This window comes from Xiphophorus couchianus, chromosome 12 (assembly GCF_001444195.1).
Source record: "Xiphophorus couchianus chromosome 12, X_couchianus-1.0, whole genome shotgun sequence".
Lineage (NCBI taxonomy): Eukaryota > Metazoa > Chordata > Actinopteri > Cyprinodontiformes > Poeciliidae > Xiphophorus > Xiphophorus couchianus.
This window is the reverse complement of record NC_040239.1, coordinates 29,311,541-29,327,027: the sequence shown is the minus strand read 5'-3', so window position 1 is coordinate 29,327,027 and position 15,487 is coordinate 29,311,541. Positions and strand designations below refer to the sequence as shown.

General features: G+C 37.8%; 1 protein-coding gene across 2 annotated transcripts in view; it reads right to left on the bottom strand.

Annotated features, from left to right (window-relative positions):
- Positions 1–15,487, bottom strand: part of tacr1a (tachykinin receptor 1a) — a 65,142-nt gene that overhangs the window by 19,119 nt on the left and 30,536 nt on the right. The gene's annotated exons all lie outside the window — the stretch shown is intronic.

The window sequence follows — 15,487 nt, the reverse complement described above, 5'->3', positions numbered from 1 at the left end:
ACACACGCACACACATCTCTGGTCATACCGGAACTACAGAAGCAAAGCTGTGGTTAGATGAAGGGATGATTATCTTCTGTGTCGAGGCGTGCGATACTGCATATCGGTATCGATCCGATAAGAAGTGAATACGGGGCCAGTATCGATACAGATACCTTTTATGATTTGGGTTTGCTACGTCTAACTTCTGACTGCCCGGTGTTTGTGTTTTTGTTTTGTTTTTCCCTTTGAATTATTTTGTTAAAACCTAGGGCAAAATTTGGACAAAGTGTAAAGGTGTCGGCAATAATATATTAACTTGATAAACAGAAACAACAGAAAAAGATAAAGAAACTGGGTGCATTTTGCCTAAGACAAAGCACAAAAATAATATCATTTCAGAGGAAATCTAAAGCATTTAGGTCTCCTTGAGAATCTTCACCACAAAAAAGAATAACAATTCAAGAGGGAATATGAAGCTACAGTATCAAACTTACCACACTATTATCAATCCGACACTGATACTGACTTGGCATCGATATTTTGGATCGATCTACTCGCCTCTACTTCTGTGTATGATGTGTGATCGTTACCCAGCCTTCCCTGGTAATACAGATGCCTGTTGTTCTTGCAAAGTCAGTGTTTGATTCCTAATCTGTCTGTCTCTGTGTCTAAAACTATCATCATATGCTTCTCTCTGTATCCTCACACTGTAGAAGAACAGCAGCAGTGACAACGTGCAAGTGTATGAAGAAACCTCCATTCAAGACAAACAAGTTCAAGTTCAGGTGACCATTGGAAAATCTGAACAAGCAGAACAAAAACCTTCATTCCTACTAAAAGAAACAGAAAAATTGTGTAAAAGCAAATGCAGATTCACATCAATGTGAAACAATGTAGCCTTCAGGAATTCACAATAACAGACGTTCACAAAACTATTCATGCACGGATCTAAAAAATGTCACCGTTCGGAAAAGAGAATGACACCCTTGAGATGATCACAAGCCAATGATTAAGAAGATGTTATGATAAAAGCTTAAAAATCTATTATCCTCCTATTTTGTTTGTGTGTGTTTCTGAGAGCTGAGTTAGTTATGCTGTGTGTAAAGGAGTGATGAGTTCTTTACACATTTGTTGAAACTGTCGCCATGTCCTGACATTATGTTAGGAGACAGATAACCTGTGAAGTGCTCGAGCTCCTCCACCTCCTGAAATGCACCACTCCCGACCAAAAACAACCAATCAGAGCCAAGTGGAGGGACTTAGCGATGGCGATCGATCCTCATGTTCGCACTGCCCACTGTGCTAATAACGGAGAAGCAAATCACCATTATAGGAAAACAAATGATCCTCTGTCATCTGCGGCCATGCTAGCTGACCTGAGCTAACACAACAGGCTCTGCTGTGGGGAGAAGATAGGAGAGGGTTCGACAGCGCTAAGACCCGCCTCTTGGCTCTGATTGGTTGTTTTTAGTTAGCACTGGGAGAGGGCAGAGAAGCGCCATTTTTTTCACAGATTGTTTCATACCATAATGTCACAACAGACAAATATGTAAAACATATTTTTCATAAAAGTTACATACCACAACTTCAAAGCCCTTGGCTTCCATGTTGGTTTACTTCCTTAAACAATAGCTAATCAAAAATAATGTTTACTTGTGACTAGATTCTATATAATTACTCAATTTACAATTGAGATGATGTTGGGAATCTGTGAATAAATACAGTATATCTTCACTATATTCCTCTCATTCCTTGAATGTAACTTAGGCTCCATGACCAGGAGAATTAGCATTTGGTCCACAGGATGAAATGCTTCATTACAGAGATAATGTATTTGCTGAACAGGTATTGGTGATCCACCACAATTACTTTATATTTGTTAACTTAAAAATTGTTTTTTGTTAGACGACACAACTAAAAACAATGAAAATGAGCCCAAATATAAGGCATTTAGGCTATTTAGGGTCCTAAACTTAAGTCATCGACAGTTGGAGTAACCTCCCTGCCCAGAAACTCTGGCGCACTTGATAACAAACGTCATATTTGTTTTGAGGTCAGGGGAGTATCCGAGGCACTGATACGCCCCGGTTAATTAAAAACGTATGAAATCGTTTTTCTTGAGCCAAAACTCCAGAGACAGAGCTCTTCATTAGAATCAGTTCTTATTGACGTGTTAAAAACACAGTTGGTCTTTTTTAATTCTATTTAGTAAATTAATATGTGGCGTCAGGCACAGTATCTCAACAATGATTGTCCAGTGAATTAAAATCCTTTATGGGATAATTAAATATGACGGTTTAAGCATGGAGCTAATGACTTGCTTATCTGTCATGGACACACTGCTTGATCCTGCTCACTAAGTGGAAAGTATTTGCTCTCTACTGAGCATGTGCACGTCGAAATGTCCACTAAAATGTCTGTTAAAATGCACAAAATTGTATCATATCTTTCTGGGCTTCAAACAAGTAAGTATGTTGTGATTAACTGTGTTCAGAAGGAGACGAGTTTCGGATCCACAGGGGATCAGTCCATTTCTCCCCGCTGTCCTCTATGTAAAGATAAGCCCACGAGGCCATTTTTGTGGTAATTAACCACAATTATGTTAATTCCCGCTAAATACGCAGGAGCAGAAGAGAAATCAAAGCACAAATTACAACATGCTGGGGTGCACACACACACACACACACACACACACCCCGACGATAAAAACGTGCTCTGCCCATAGGAAATACAACAAAAATTGTGTCCACTCTTCAGCCAGAGGCGTCTCAGTCTGTCTGTAAGCTTGTAAGGTGGAAACATCCGTGATGATGTTGCCTTAAAGGTGCGACTGACCTGTACAGTTTTCAACAACAGTTTCATACAGCAAACTCAGACAACAACTAAAGGATAGTGACTGATATTTGCTAAGAAGAAAACGTACCAAATTGTTCTTCACATCTTCGTATACATTTTGAAACTTGTTTTTGGAAAATTAGGATTTTCTTTTTTTTTGCTTAAATTTTACATGGCAATAGAAATTACAATAGAAAAAGATACTTCTGTCAGGTGATTAAATGAAATGTTTAACCAATTTTTTCCAGACTTATTATATTTGATGTCGTTAAAGGGGCAGTATCATGTAAAATGTAAAACAAATTTTGCCTTATATCGTGTTATGTTATTCCCTCATCAAACACATACCTGGAGTGTTGCCTTGATTATTTCATGCATGTGTGAGAAATCCTTTAATCTCCATGGCAACCATTTGGCTGTGTACCACGCCTGAGTGGGCCTAGCTCCGCCTTGGAGGACAAAGCTCCTCCTCAGAGCTGCAGTTTCCAAGCTTTGAAATTTTTTAAAGCATTGATTGGCTTCAAAGTGTGTCAGATAAAAGTTAGCAATCTGAAGTCAAATAATTCACATTTTATAAGAAGTTGTCCAATCCCTCAATATCAAACAGCAAGCTGGAGCAACTCCTAAAGTCAAGGTCAGAGCACCGCCGAGGTAAAAGTCATTTAAAAAAATCTATTCAGATCTCCGTTCCTCTGACAAATTTACATTTTAATAAATACAACTGTGTTGTGTTTATTGTGAATTTTGGGGCTGGCCACTGACATGCTCAAAATGGCTCAGGGAAAGAGCAGCAAAATCTAATCTTTCTGTAATTGTGAAGCAAACAGCCAATCATCCTGCCAGACCACTGTGATTAAAGGTTCTACGTTCTACAAGCGTTCTCCGCAAGGCTGACAAAAATCAATTTCAGAGAAAGCAGAAGCTGCTGAAAATCCACTTAGCTGCCCCAGTGTGATTTGTATGCATGCAAGAGACAAACGAGCTAAGAGAAGACTTCAATAAAATTGTCTTCATGAGTTGATTTTTTTTTTTTTACTTGAAATATGCATATTATTCAGTCTGAGTCTCATATGGATTTGCTCTCTTGAAAGCAACACAACATCGTCTAAATTCTGCAAAAGTTGTTCAAATCTGCTTTCTAAAAAGGTGTGAAGTTTCTGCGTGACTTGAACACACAAAGTCAGTACTTTTGTCACATTTGCCTAAGGTGGATAGGAGCCGTACAGACGCAACTGATGGAGGCTGATTAGAGGAAATGAGAAAAGAAGAGGAAGAGCAAAACAATCTCAGCCTTCTGACTTTTTATTTAAAACTCATCCATGTCAGAGTGGATTTCCAGAACCAAAGTCCAGGTAAACATGCCATCTGTTGGTAAATACCTGTCTCTGCACATAGTATCTGCTCTTCCATTACAAATGTGCACAAATCTTTGTGTACACTCTGCTAATGTAAACGAAATGCAATTGTGGCCTTTAAATATGAAGAAATAAAATTAAAAATCACATGTGAATAAGTTTGTTCACATGATAACTCATCAGGAATCATGACAATGACAGATGTAAACGCTAATTGAGACATATTCATGATTCAGCGCTCATCATCTATCAGCCAATCAGAGGAGACGTCGGCGTCTTATTCAGGCGTTGGGGCAACAAGCCCCTTAGACATGGGAGCGGCTGTGTATGCAGCGTTTTGGAGAAATTGTAGTTTGTGGTTTTACAGAAGAGTTATGGATTCATCACATTTGAATGACAACTTTTTTATGACCCGCCTGTTGCCGTGACAGCTCTGGTGGAGCCAAAAAAAAAACAAAAAAAACACATAACAAAACTAAACAAAAACAAACCGTCAAACTCCTACAACTTCCTGACGTCTTCCTTGTCATTTCTGCCTGTAGTAACAGCAGACTATTGATCACTTGACTCGTGTGTTACAAAAAAAGTGTTTCCATTGCAGTTTTGTGAAATGCATCTATTTTGATATGGCCAAAAAAACAACCGCACCCTACTGCAGACTTTTTTTCAAAAAACCTTTTTTGAAATCAACATTTCCATTAAGGAAACTTATTTTTGTACTTCCAATATGCACAATTTTGTGGTCAACGGAAATGCAGAAAGTGACTTACACTCACCAACCACTTTGTTAAATGCACCTGTTTGATTGCTTGTCAGCATAGCTAGGATTCTAACTAATCAGGGCACTCAAAGGAGTTGTGTGAATGAAATAACTTGTCGCTTTCAGAGAACTATATGCAGATTGCTTTGAGATAGTAGAAAGGCAACAGTGCCTTAAATAACCAGTGGTTGAAACAAGAAAGTGCAGAATGAACCTCATAACGCAGAATTGCTGATCCCTGACGTGATTGCGCGACAGCAGCAGAGCACCACAAAAAACATGTTAGACATTTAAAGTGAATCATTCCTAATTAGAGTACGGAGCATCTGACAGCATTGGGATAGGGGCACAGAGTATCAATGCTGAAACTCTTATGTCTCACTAGCAGACAAGACCTGCTCTGCATTAATTCATTAAAATGCCCAATCAGAAGTGACAGCTTCATTCATAATTTATTAATGTCACTGATGAGCTTTTTTCATCTGCTGACTCAAATCAGGCTGCATCTCTTGTCCACCGAATGCAATGAAAAACTAGTTTCCATTAGCGGATACATACAGACTGAGAACTGAGCTGACTTTTAGTAAGTAATCATTTTTGTGGACACTAAACTACTTCAAAGTAAAAGTTGGTTAAAATAAGGAACATCCTACACTCCTTTCACTCCATTACAGAGTATCTTTGAATGACGGCTGAAAGTCTGAGGATCACACGCTGAACAGCTGAGCCTGGTGATGAAGCTCGGTCCTTATGGTTTCTTAACCCTCCCTCTGTCTTAGTGAGACCCTCAGGAGGAGCGCGGCAGGTGTCAAGGTCGGAAGAGTGGGGGTTATCCCGTCAGATCGTCAGTTCCCGTAACCACACACACACACACACACACACACACACAAAAATCCTCATAAAAGCACACATGGGGTCAGTGCGACTCTGCTGTACCGCACACAGAGTAAAACGTTAGTGGGGTCTAAATTACCCCGACTCTAATCAAAGACTGAATGCACTGAAGTGATGCAAAAACTCTCATGAGGGTGAAAATTCAAAGGGTATAAACAAGAGCAGTCCTAGGGGGCAATAATAAACTAATCTGTTGTTTGCCAAATGCTCATAAAACTGTAGGATAAAGAAAAGTTGAAAAGGAGAAATATGGGAGATTTAATTGGTGTTTAGATACTTCTGTGATTTCGCTGTTTGACTTTTGTGATCCCGAAAGCAATCTAGCAATTTTTGGGTGTGCATATTTTTCAGAATAGGCAGAAATTAGGGAAATCGACGCATAAAACATAATATACACATTATATGCTATTAACTAATTGTTTTGATGGTGGGTTCAATCATTCATTCAAAATTATTAATGGATTACAATGGATTAAACACATACACGTTTAATGGAATGTAAACAAAGGCTTTTTGAAATGTTTCTCTGGATTGTTGGCAGATATCCTGTATTTCCAAATTTAAGTAATGAATCACAAATTAAAATTTGTTTATTTACCAGTAAACATGTTTACAAAGCAGACAAGTTAGTATTTTTGCCAGTTTAGATGCTAGATTTTCCAAATTTGAAATATGTTTTCTTGGTACCAAAGGCACGTTGCCAAGGACATGCAGATCACCCCCGATGAAGCAGCACACGCTCTCGTTCAGGAGAGCTCGTACTGTGGCTGCTCACTCCTTCACAAAGTGAATCAAGAGCGGAGGTGTAGATCAAGCAGATAGTTGGTGCATTCATTTTCAGATAACACCGATTTGCATGATTGAAGTGACTTTGGGGACAGTTTGAGGGCTGGTATCACATCCGCCATCTAACACACCAACACACACCCATACACACAGTCACTGAAGTGCACAAGATACTTTAAATTCTAGCTTGAAAATGTGCAGATAAAAAAAAGACACCAGAATAGAATTGAAGAAAATAAAAGAGGAAGAGAAGATTTAGTAGAAAATTTAGTTAGTTTTTCTAAATAACTTCCTTGTCTAAATCTTTTAATATAATTTGATACTTCAGTGACTCATTTCTTACTTAAAAAGGACAAACCAGAGTGACTCTTCAGGTTTCAGAAGCTTTGTTCTTTTCCCAGTGATGGTTGTAGAAGTGAAGTAGAAGTTCCTCTAAATCGAGGAAAAAACCTCCGCAGCTGAAAAGTCCATGTTAAAATGATCACAGATATTTATCTGCCAAACAGAATAAATGGACTCCTAAGCACAGTCACTAGCTATAATTCTATTGTTTGTCATTCTACAAGGTTTGCCAGCTGCTACCAATTCAAATCAGTTCAGTCTTCACTGAAAAAAATAACTCTTTGGATGAACATAAAAAAATGATGGAAAGCATTTCCACCTGATTACTTTGCTTTATTTCAGCACCATGTGATTCTGTTACTCCTATTTAAAGCAAATGTGTTAGGTCAACTTAATTTATTAAGGTTATTCCAATGTAAAGCAATTGTGTTGGCTCAACTTATGTTATTATGATTATTCTATGGGTGATTCTAAATCAAACATGTTGGTTCAACTTAATATATTATGGTTATTCTAATTTAAATAAAATGACTTGACTCAACTTAATTTATGGTTATTCAAATTTAAATCAAATGTGTTGGCTCAATTTAATTTATTACGGTTGATTCAACTCATTTACTATAGTTGGACCCAATGTAATTTAAAAGAGCCAGCCCAACTAATTTGCAATGTTTTGGACCAAATAATTTACTTTACTTGATTAAGATTAATGCAAACTTATATATTTGTAGACATCCACAGTTTTATCATCAATAATTACATTTCACTGAGGTTTAAGTGCCATATAAATATTGCACAGCATAACCCACAATTCAGTATGTCCTAAGACCAAATGGAGGCATTTGCTAACTTACCAACATAAAATTAATACATATGTTTAAGAAGTTGATCTATATAACAATTGGCTGCCAACCAATTAGAGTTAGCGGCAAAGACCAACGTACTAAAACAAACAAGCATATGTTTAATTCACAACTCACCAATTCCATTCTCCCTTCAGTGCATGACAAACTTTATGGCTCCAAGCTCACTGCTAGCTAAGATGTAAATCATATTTGTGATGTGAGCCTTAACGCACATACAGAACAAAAAGACATGAAACAGGGGTAACACTTTATATGACGGGTTGTTAATAAGACCGTCATGACACCGTCATAACCATGACATAACACCTGTCATGAACATGAGGAAGTCTTCATGAATATTCAAAATGTCTGTTATGACAACTTGACATTAACCAAGAAATCATGACCTGACATAAATTTGTTATAAAAGCATTACTGATTAAACTTAAAAAATTATGTAGCTTTATGTTATGAAAGCTAAAGTTTAATCAGTAATACTTTTATAACAAATTTATGTCAGATTTCTTGGTTAATGACAAGTCGTCATAACAAAGACATTTTGAATAATGTCAACTTTGTATTAAAAGTGTCATGATTTACCGAATGACACTTTATGACGACAGTCATAAATATTCATGAAGACTCACTCGTGTTCATGACAGGTGTTATGTCATGTTCATGACAGGTGTTATATGTCATGTTCATGACAGGTGTTTTGTCATGTTCATGACAGGTGTTATATGTCATGTTCATGACAGGTGTTATATGTCATGTTCATGACAGGTGTTATATGTCATGTTCATGACAGGTGTTATGTCATGTTTATGACAGGTGTTATATGTCATGTTCATGACAGGTGTTATATGTCATGTTCATGACAGGTGTTATATGTCATGTTCATGACAGGTGTTATATGTCATGTTCATGACAGGTGTTATATGTCATGTTCATGACAGGTGTTATATGTCATGTTTATGACAGGTGTTATATGTCATGTTCATGACAGGTGTTATATGTCATGTTCATGACAGGTGTTATATGTCATGTTTATGACAGGTGTTATATGTCATGTTCATGACAGGTGTTATGTCATGTTTATGACAGGTGTTATATGTCATGTTCATGACAGGTGTTATATGTCATGTTTATGACAGGTGTTATATGTCATGTTTATGACAGGTGTTATATGTCATGTTCATGACAGGTGTTATATGTCATGTTCATGACAGGTGTTATATGTCATGTTCATGACAGGTGTTATGTCATGTTTATGACAGGTGTTATATGTCATGTTTATGACAGGTGTTATATGTCATGTTTATGACAGGTGTTATATGTTATGTTCATGACAGGTGTTATATGTCATGTTCATGACAGATGTTATATGTCATGTTTATGACAGGTGTTATATGTCATGTTCATGACAGGTGTTATGTCATGTTCATGACAGGTGTTTTGTCATGTTCATGACAGGTGTTATATGTCATGTTCATGACAGGTGTTTTGTCATGTTCATGACAGGTGTTATATGTCATGTTCATGACAGGTGTTATATGTCATGTTCATGACAGGTGTTATATGTCATGTTCATGACAGGTGTTATGTCATGTTTATGACAGGTGTTATATGTCATGTTCATGACAGGTGTTATATGTCATGTTCATGACAGGTGTTATATGTCATGTTCATGACAGGTGTTATATGTCATGTTCATGACAGGTGTTATATGTCATGTTTATGACAGGTGTTATATGTCATGTTCATGACAGGTGTTATATGTCATGTTCATGACAGGTGTTATATGTCATGTTTATGACAGGTGTTATATGTCATGTTCATGACAGGTGTTATGTCATGTTTATGACAGGTGTTATATGTCATGTTCATGACAGGTGTTATATGTCATGTTTATGACAGGTGTTATATGTCATGTTCATGACAGGTGTTATATGTCATGTTTATGACAGGTGTTATATGTCATGTTTATGACAGGTGTTATATGTCATGTTCATGACAGGTGTTATATGTCATGTTCATGACAGGTGTTATATGTCATGTTTATGACAGGTGTTATATGTCATGTTCATGACAGGTGTTATGTCATGTTCATGACAGGTGTTATGTCATGTTCATGACAGGTGTTATATGTCATGTTCATGACAGGTGTTATATGTCATGTTCATGACAGGTGTTATGTCATGTTTATGACAGGTGTTATATGTCATGTTCATGACAGGTGTTATGTCATGTTCATGACAGGTGTTATATGTCATGTTCATGACAGGTGTTATGTCATGTTCATGACAGGTGTTATATGTCATGTTCATGACAGGTGTTATGTCATGTTCATGACAGGTGTTATATGTCATGTTTATGACAGGTGTTCTGTCATGTTCATGACAGGTGTTATATGTCATGTTCATGACAGGTGTTATATGTCATGTTTATGACAGGTGTTATATGTCATGTTCATGACAGGTGTTATATGTCATGTTCATGACAGGTGTTATATGTCATGTTCATGACAGGTGTTATATGTCATGTTCATGACAGGTGTTATATGTCATGTTCATGACAGGTGTTATATGTCATGTTCATGACAGGTGTTATATGTCATGTTTATGACAGGTGTTATATGTCATGTTCATGACAGGTGTTATATGTCATGTTCATGACAGGTGTTATGTCATGTTCATGACAGGTGTTATATGTCATGTTCATGACAGGTGTTATATGTCATGTTCATGACAGGTGTTATATGTCATGTTCATGACAGGTGTTATATGTCATGTTTATGACAGGTGTTATATGTCATGTTCATGACAGGTGTTATGTCATGTTTATGACAGGTGTTATGTCATGTTTATGACGGTGTCACAACCAGTCAAAGAGTCCCGAAACAGGAAGTTGTTTAGAAGTACAAACCTGGAGCAGCTTTGTCTCCGACTCTCCTCCCTCACACTCGACCGGGAAAAGCTGGAGCAGGCTGGAATCACCTCTCCAGGGAACGTGATTGGCTGAATGCATCATGTGATTGCGATCACATGACTATCATAATAATGATAATGGTAATGCATCTCGACCAGGAAAGCATACTTATGGGCAGATTTTACCATAGCTTTCATAAATATTTAGCCTGATAAGAAAGCATTTAGCTTCAAACTAAATATCTAGTCAGCATTAAATAATTAGCCTGAAACTAAATGTGTAGTTTGAAGCTAAATGTTTAGTTTGAAGCTAAATATTTAAGTTGGAACTAAATGATTAGTTATCAAACTAAATAGTTAGTTTGTAGCTAAATACTTAGTTTAGACTTAAATGTTTAGCTTGATAGCTAAGCACTTAATTCCAATCTAAATATTTAGTTTAGAACCAAGTAAATATTTATCAAGCTAAATAGTTAGTTTGAAGCGAAATATTTAGTTCAGTGTCTTTCAGTCAGAGGCTTCTTAAGATTCGCATTGATACAGACGGCTACAGGAGATCGCTCTGCTCACAACCATCAGGATCTTTGGAGCTTTAAATAATATCAGTTACAACAACATTGACCTTATTCATCACAAATATTTTGAGATGAATAAAGTATTTTTGAATTTGAAAAAAAAAAAAAAGTGTATTGGAAACAGCATTAATAATTTCTCGTGCTCATTTTAGAAAAAGAAAACTAGTAATATCTATAGCAAAAACAGTAAATTGTTGTTTTTAATCACATTATTTTGAATGTTAAATCCTGCTGTTAAAAGCTGTGTGCGTTTTTTTGTTTGTTTGTTTATCTGTTTTTATATGCCTGTGTGTTATTGGCTACCTGTGTGGCGTTCTTCTACCTCTGAGACATCTTGGTGAATGGATTTCCCTATGAAAAGTGTCCCCCGACACTTAAAAACGTACTCTTTCAAACGCTCAACTGGCTTAAAATCAAATTGAATCACAGAATCTATTTAAATGGAATGGTGACACAAGTTTCATCATTCACAATGAGCCACCTGGAGGTGAAGTATGACTCTGTGAAAGCAGAGAGACCTGCAGGCAGAACCAGGCTCCCCAGGGGGCCCAAGCAGGCACTCAGCGGCCAATGATAAACGACGCTTTGGGGGAGTAGATGCTGTACTTTTTCCACTTTGTGTGTCATACTAGCAGAATTAATGTCATTTTACTCAGCAGAGGTCACAGACACGTTGACGCATTTTGCACCGTAACTTTGATTGAACAGGTTATTTAATTTTGGACGCTACAAATGTTTTCCTTCCTTGGTCATGCTTAAAAAGCAGCAGCCAGCGGCTGGGAAATGTGAATTTTAATGTGTAATCTGAGTCGGTACAAAGACGGCAGCCTAACATTTACCCCATGGCAACAGACACATGTGCACACTCTACGCTAAATGTCATGTGATAGTGAGAAAAAAAATCAGCTGTATTTTAACATTTTATAACATTTGACTTTAAGCGTGGATAAGTATTACATACATTTTCGCCCAAAATGATATTACATTTAAAGTAATCAAATGGTCTTTTTTTTTTTCTTTTTTAAAAAATTTTTAATAAAATTTGTCTGGGAGTATATAGAGCTGTACCAAACCAAAACACAATAATAAAAGACTTTTAAAACTGACTTCCATTTCATGTAAAAATTGTGTCTAGGGGAAAACTTATATTGCACAGCTTTCCAAACAATCTGTTACAGCATATTGTTTTTACCTGAGGTTACCATGGTGATACAAGTCTGGTACTAGCCCGTCACTACAAATGACACCCAAAATAATACCTGACATAACAGGAAACCTTGCGTCTCTCTTGTTTTCTGAGACTATGCCAGGTTCATATCATCCCCCGGCTAGTTTCCGGTCAGAACAAGTTTTGGGTCCATTTCTTCCCATGTGTATCTTCATGATCTGTCTTTGCATTTTTTCTCATGAAGCACATTTTTGAACGTGACCTGATTTTGTCATTCTCACTGCTGTAATGTTCAGGGGATTACGGGGTCACTGGGTTACCATGGCGCTAGAAGTAGGCTCCGATACTTCTAGAGTTCTGTCACCTGACGCTCTCACAGGAGATCAGCAGTGAAGTGAGCCATTGTCTTTAGCCCTTGCTCGTGTAAACCGGACATCAGCTCCTCCATCATTGGCGCTCAGTGTGTCCCGATGCCTGGGCACACGGCGGCTGACGAAGATAAACGTGTTTGTTACAACAAAAGTCACAGCTGTGCCGTAAAGTCTCACCTGACACCGTTTCCTGAACACTTGACCCACATCTCCCGCTAAAGATAACCAGGGAACACAACCCTGCAGCAGAAACACGGCTGTATCTGCTGTAAATATACAGAACTGGCTATTTAAAGACTGTGGCACAGAAGGAGTCTATAAGCCTCCGGGTGTTTGTCGCTTCTGGCTTTAAGGCTGACAGCTAATTTGTTTCTATATGACCTTTTATATACCTTCTTTTGTTACTGAAAGGAAAGATTAAAAGATATTCCACCGTTTTCAAACCCGTGAGGCACAGCAGTGGGGAGGACTTGTCCGGGCCATTGCAGTATTTCACACTCGCATGATTTTGGGTTGAGGAGGACGCGACAAAATTTTAGGAATTGTAGGAAAAATTAAGAATGTCTGTGTTATGTTTTCACTCACCTTTATTTTCCTCCCGCAAATAAAGGGTTTGCATATTTACCAAAATGTATGTTAAAGATGTTAAGAATTTTACATGCTAGCTTTGACATGATTTCCTGAAGGCAGAATGTCAAAAAGAGCAGGACGTTTTAAAGAGAGAGAGGCCTAATTTCAAGGGATTACATTACAAAGTAAAATTTATTTTAAGTCATATTTGATGTATACAGCATTTTTATAACAATTAATGGTACGAAAAGTAAGATGTTGTGCCATAAAATGATTCTCTGTGGCTTGTTGTTGCGCAACACCCCCCCCCCTCCTTTCTGTCTCTACTCTCTCACTCTCGTACTTCCTCTTCTGAGAGGGGAGATGTGCTACCAGCTCTCCGTCTAACGGGTACGTTGAGTTTCCTAAATCTGCTGGGATTTACCCTGTCCAGAACTGAAGTAAACTCTGTTTAAGCTGGTTTCGAGAAACGATTCGCCTGGTTATCTGACGGCCTACATCCAGGTGTCCCACCCTTCTTCCCCCTGTGAATTAGCCAGACTGAGCAGCCTACAGCCAACTAGTTTCACAGAGCACACCTGTTAACGGTCGCTCGTTCTCTATTTTACAACTTGCATTTGTTATTGAACCAGGTAGGTTTTAGTGACTCGGGCGAGTCCCAAGGATGAGGTTTTAAATATGGGCTACCAGCAACCTAAAAACATTTTCCACCTCTTCCTCTCCAGAATCAAACATCACAGCTATTTTACAACCATCAAAGAACTTTAAGGTGACTCATTAACTGAATGTCCACAACATCTTTAGATTTTCTTTATGCTAAATATTTTATTAGTAAGGCATTTTTGCAAGGGTCAGTACAGCTTAATTCAGTAGCAGAAATAATCAAATAAGTAAAATCAATCATCTAGTCTATCTTTCCCTACTGCTGATACTGAGAACTAAAAAAGGGAACCTTTGAGAGAGACGGACGGAGTTTGGCGCCTCGAACCCCAGACCTGGCACGATGATGAAGAAGGTGTTGCAACAGGAGGAAGATGTTGATCGATGAAGGCAGGGATCTCCGCAGGTCTGATGAGCCTCCTCTCCGCATGGATGCTGAGGTCACACAGGACTTGGTGCTGGCAGGAAAAAAGGCACCAGTTCTTCTTCCTTGTCTTTGTCTTCATCTTTGTCTTTGGGGTCAGAACCCAGCCGATGAGAGAAGTGCGATTCGAAGCCACAGATTGTGGGCCAGACGGGTTGGTCTCCATGTGCAGGACAGTCTCCGGCTCCGTGGCCCCGGCTCTTCTTCAGCTGCAGAGTTCTTTGTCCATCTCGATCTTGGCTCGAAGCTGCCCGGAGGATCCAACAAAAGGTTCCTCTTTTGCACTCACCTTATATAGGGTTCATCCACCCCCCTGGTGCGCCTGCTGTCTGCTTAGACAGATGATCTCATATCCGTCACTGTCTTAAGAGACATCATGTCATGATGTCTGTGCCAATGTCTCAGGGTTGCTCAACCTCCTATGTCCCTTGCCTGCACAACCTTTCACCTACTCTCTACCTCCAACATATCAGTGATGTTTAATTGCAGTTACACCTTCTTACACCATTTCAAGTTTAATGTCAAAATCACATTTATATCACATTTATTTTCTTTAGCTTCTCTGATTTAGCATTCATTTATAATTTTATAACCATAACTTATATCACATTTATTTTCTTCAGCTTCTCTGATCTATCATTCATTTATGATTTTATAACCATAACTTATTAATTATTCTTATTATAATCTTAATGTGAGTTATTACAGATGTTTTTCTGAAAAGAAACCAAGAATAATACATGATTCTAATTATTTACTACTAAAGTTACAGTTACTTGTTTTTCTTGTAGTTCCCACAAATATAAGTGTATTATTACAAGTAAACCAATATTCATATAAGTATTTTACTTTGAATCTTATCCAATTACTAATAATGTTTAGATTTCATTCTTTAAAACTTTCATACTTTAAACTAAGGAATAGTCTCAGCTATTTTTATAAATCTGCAGGCTGGAAACTTCCTCTTTTTCCAGGAAACCTGCTTTTCTTGTT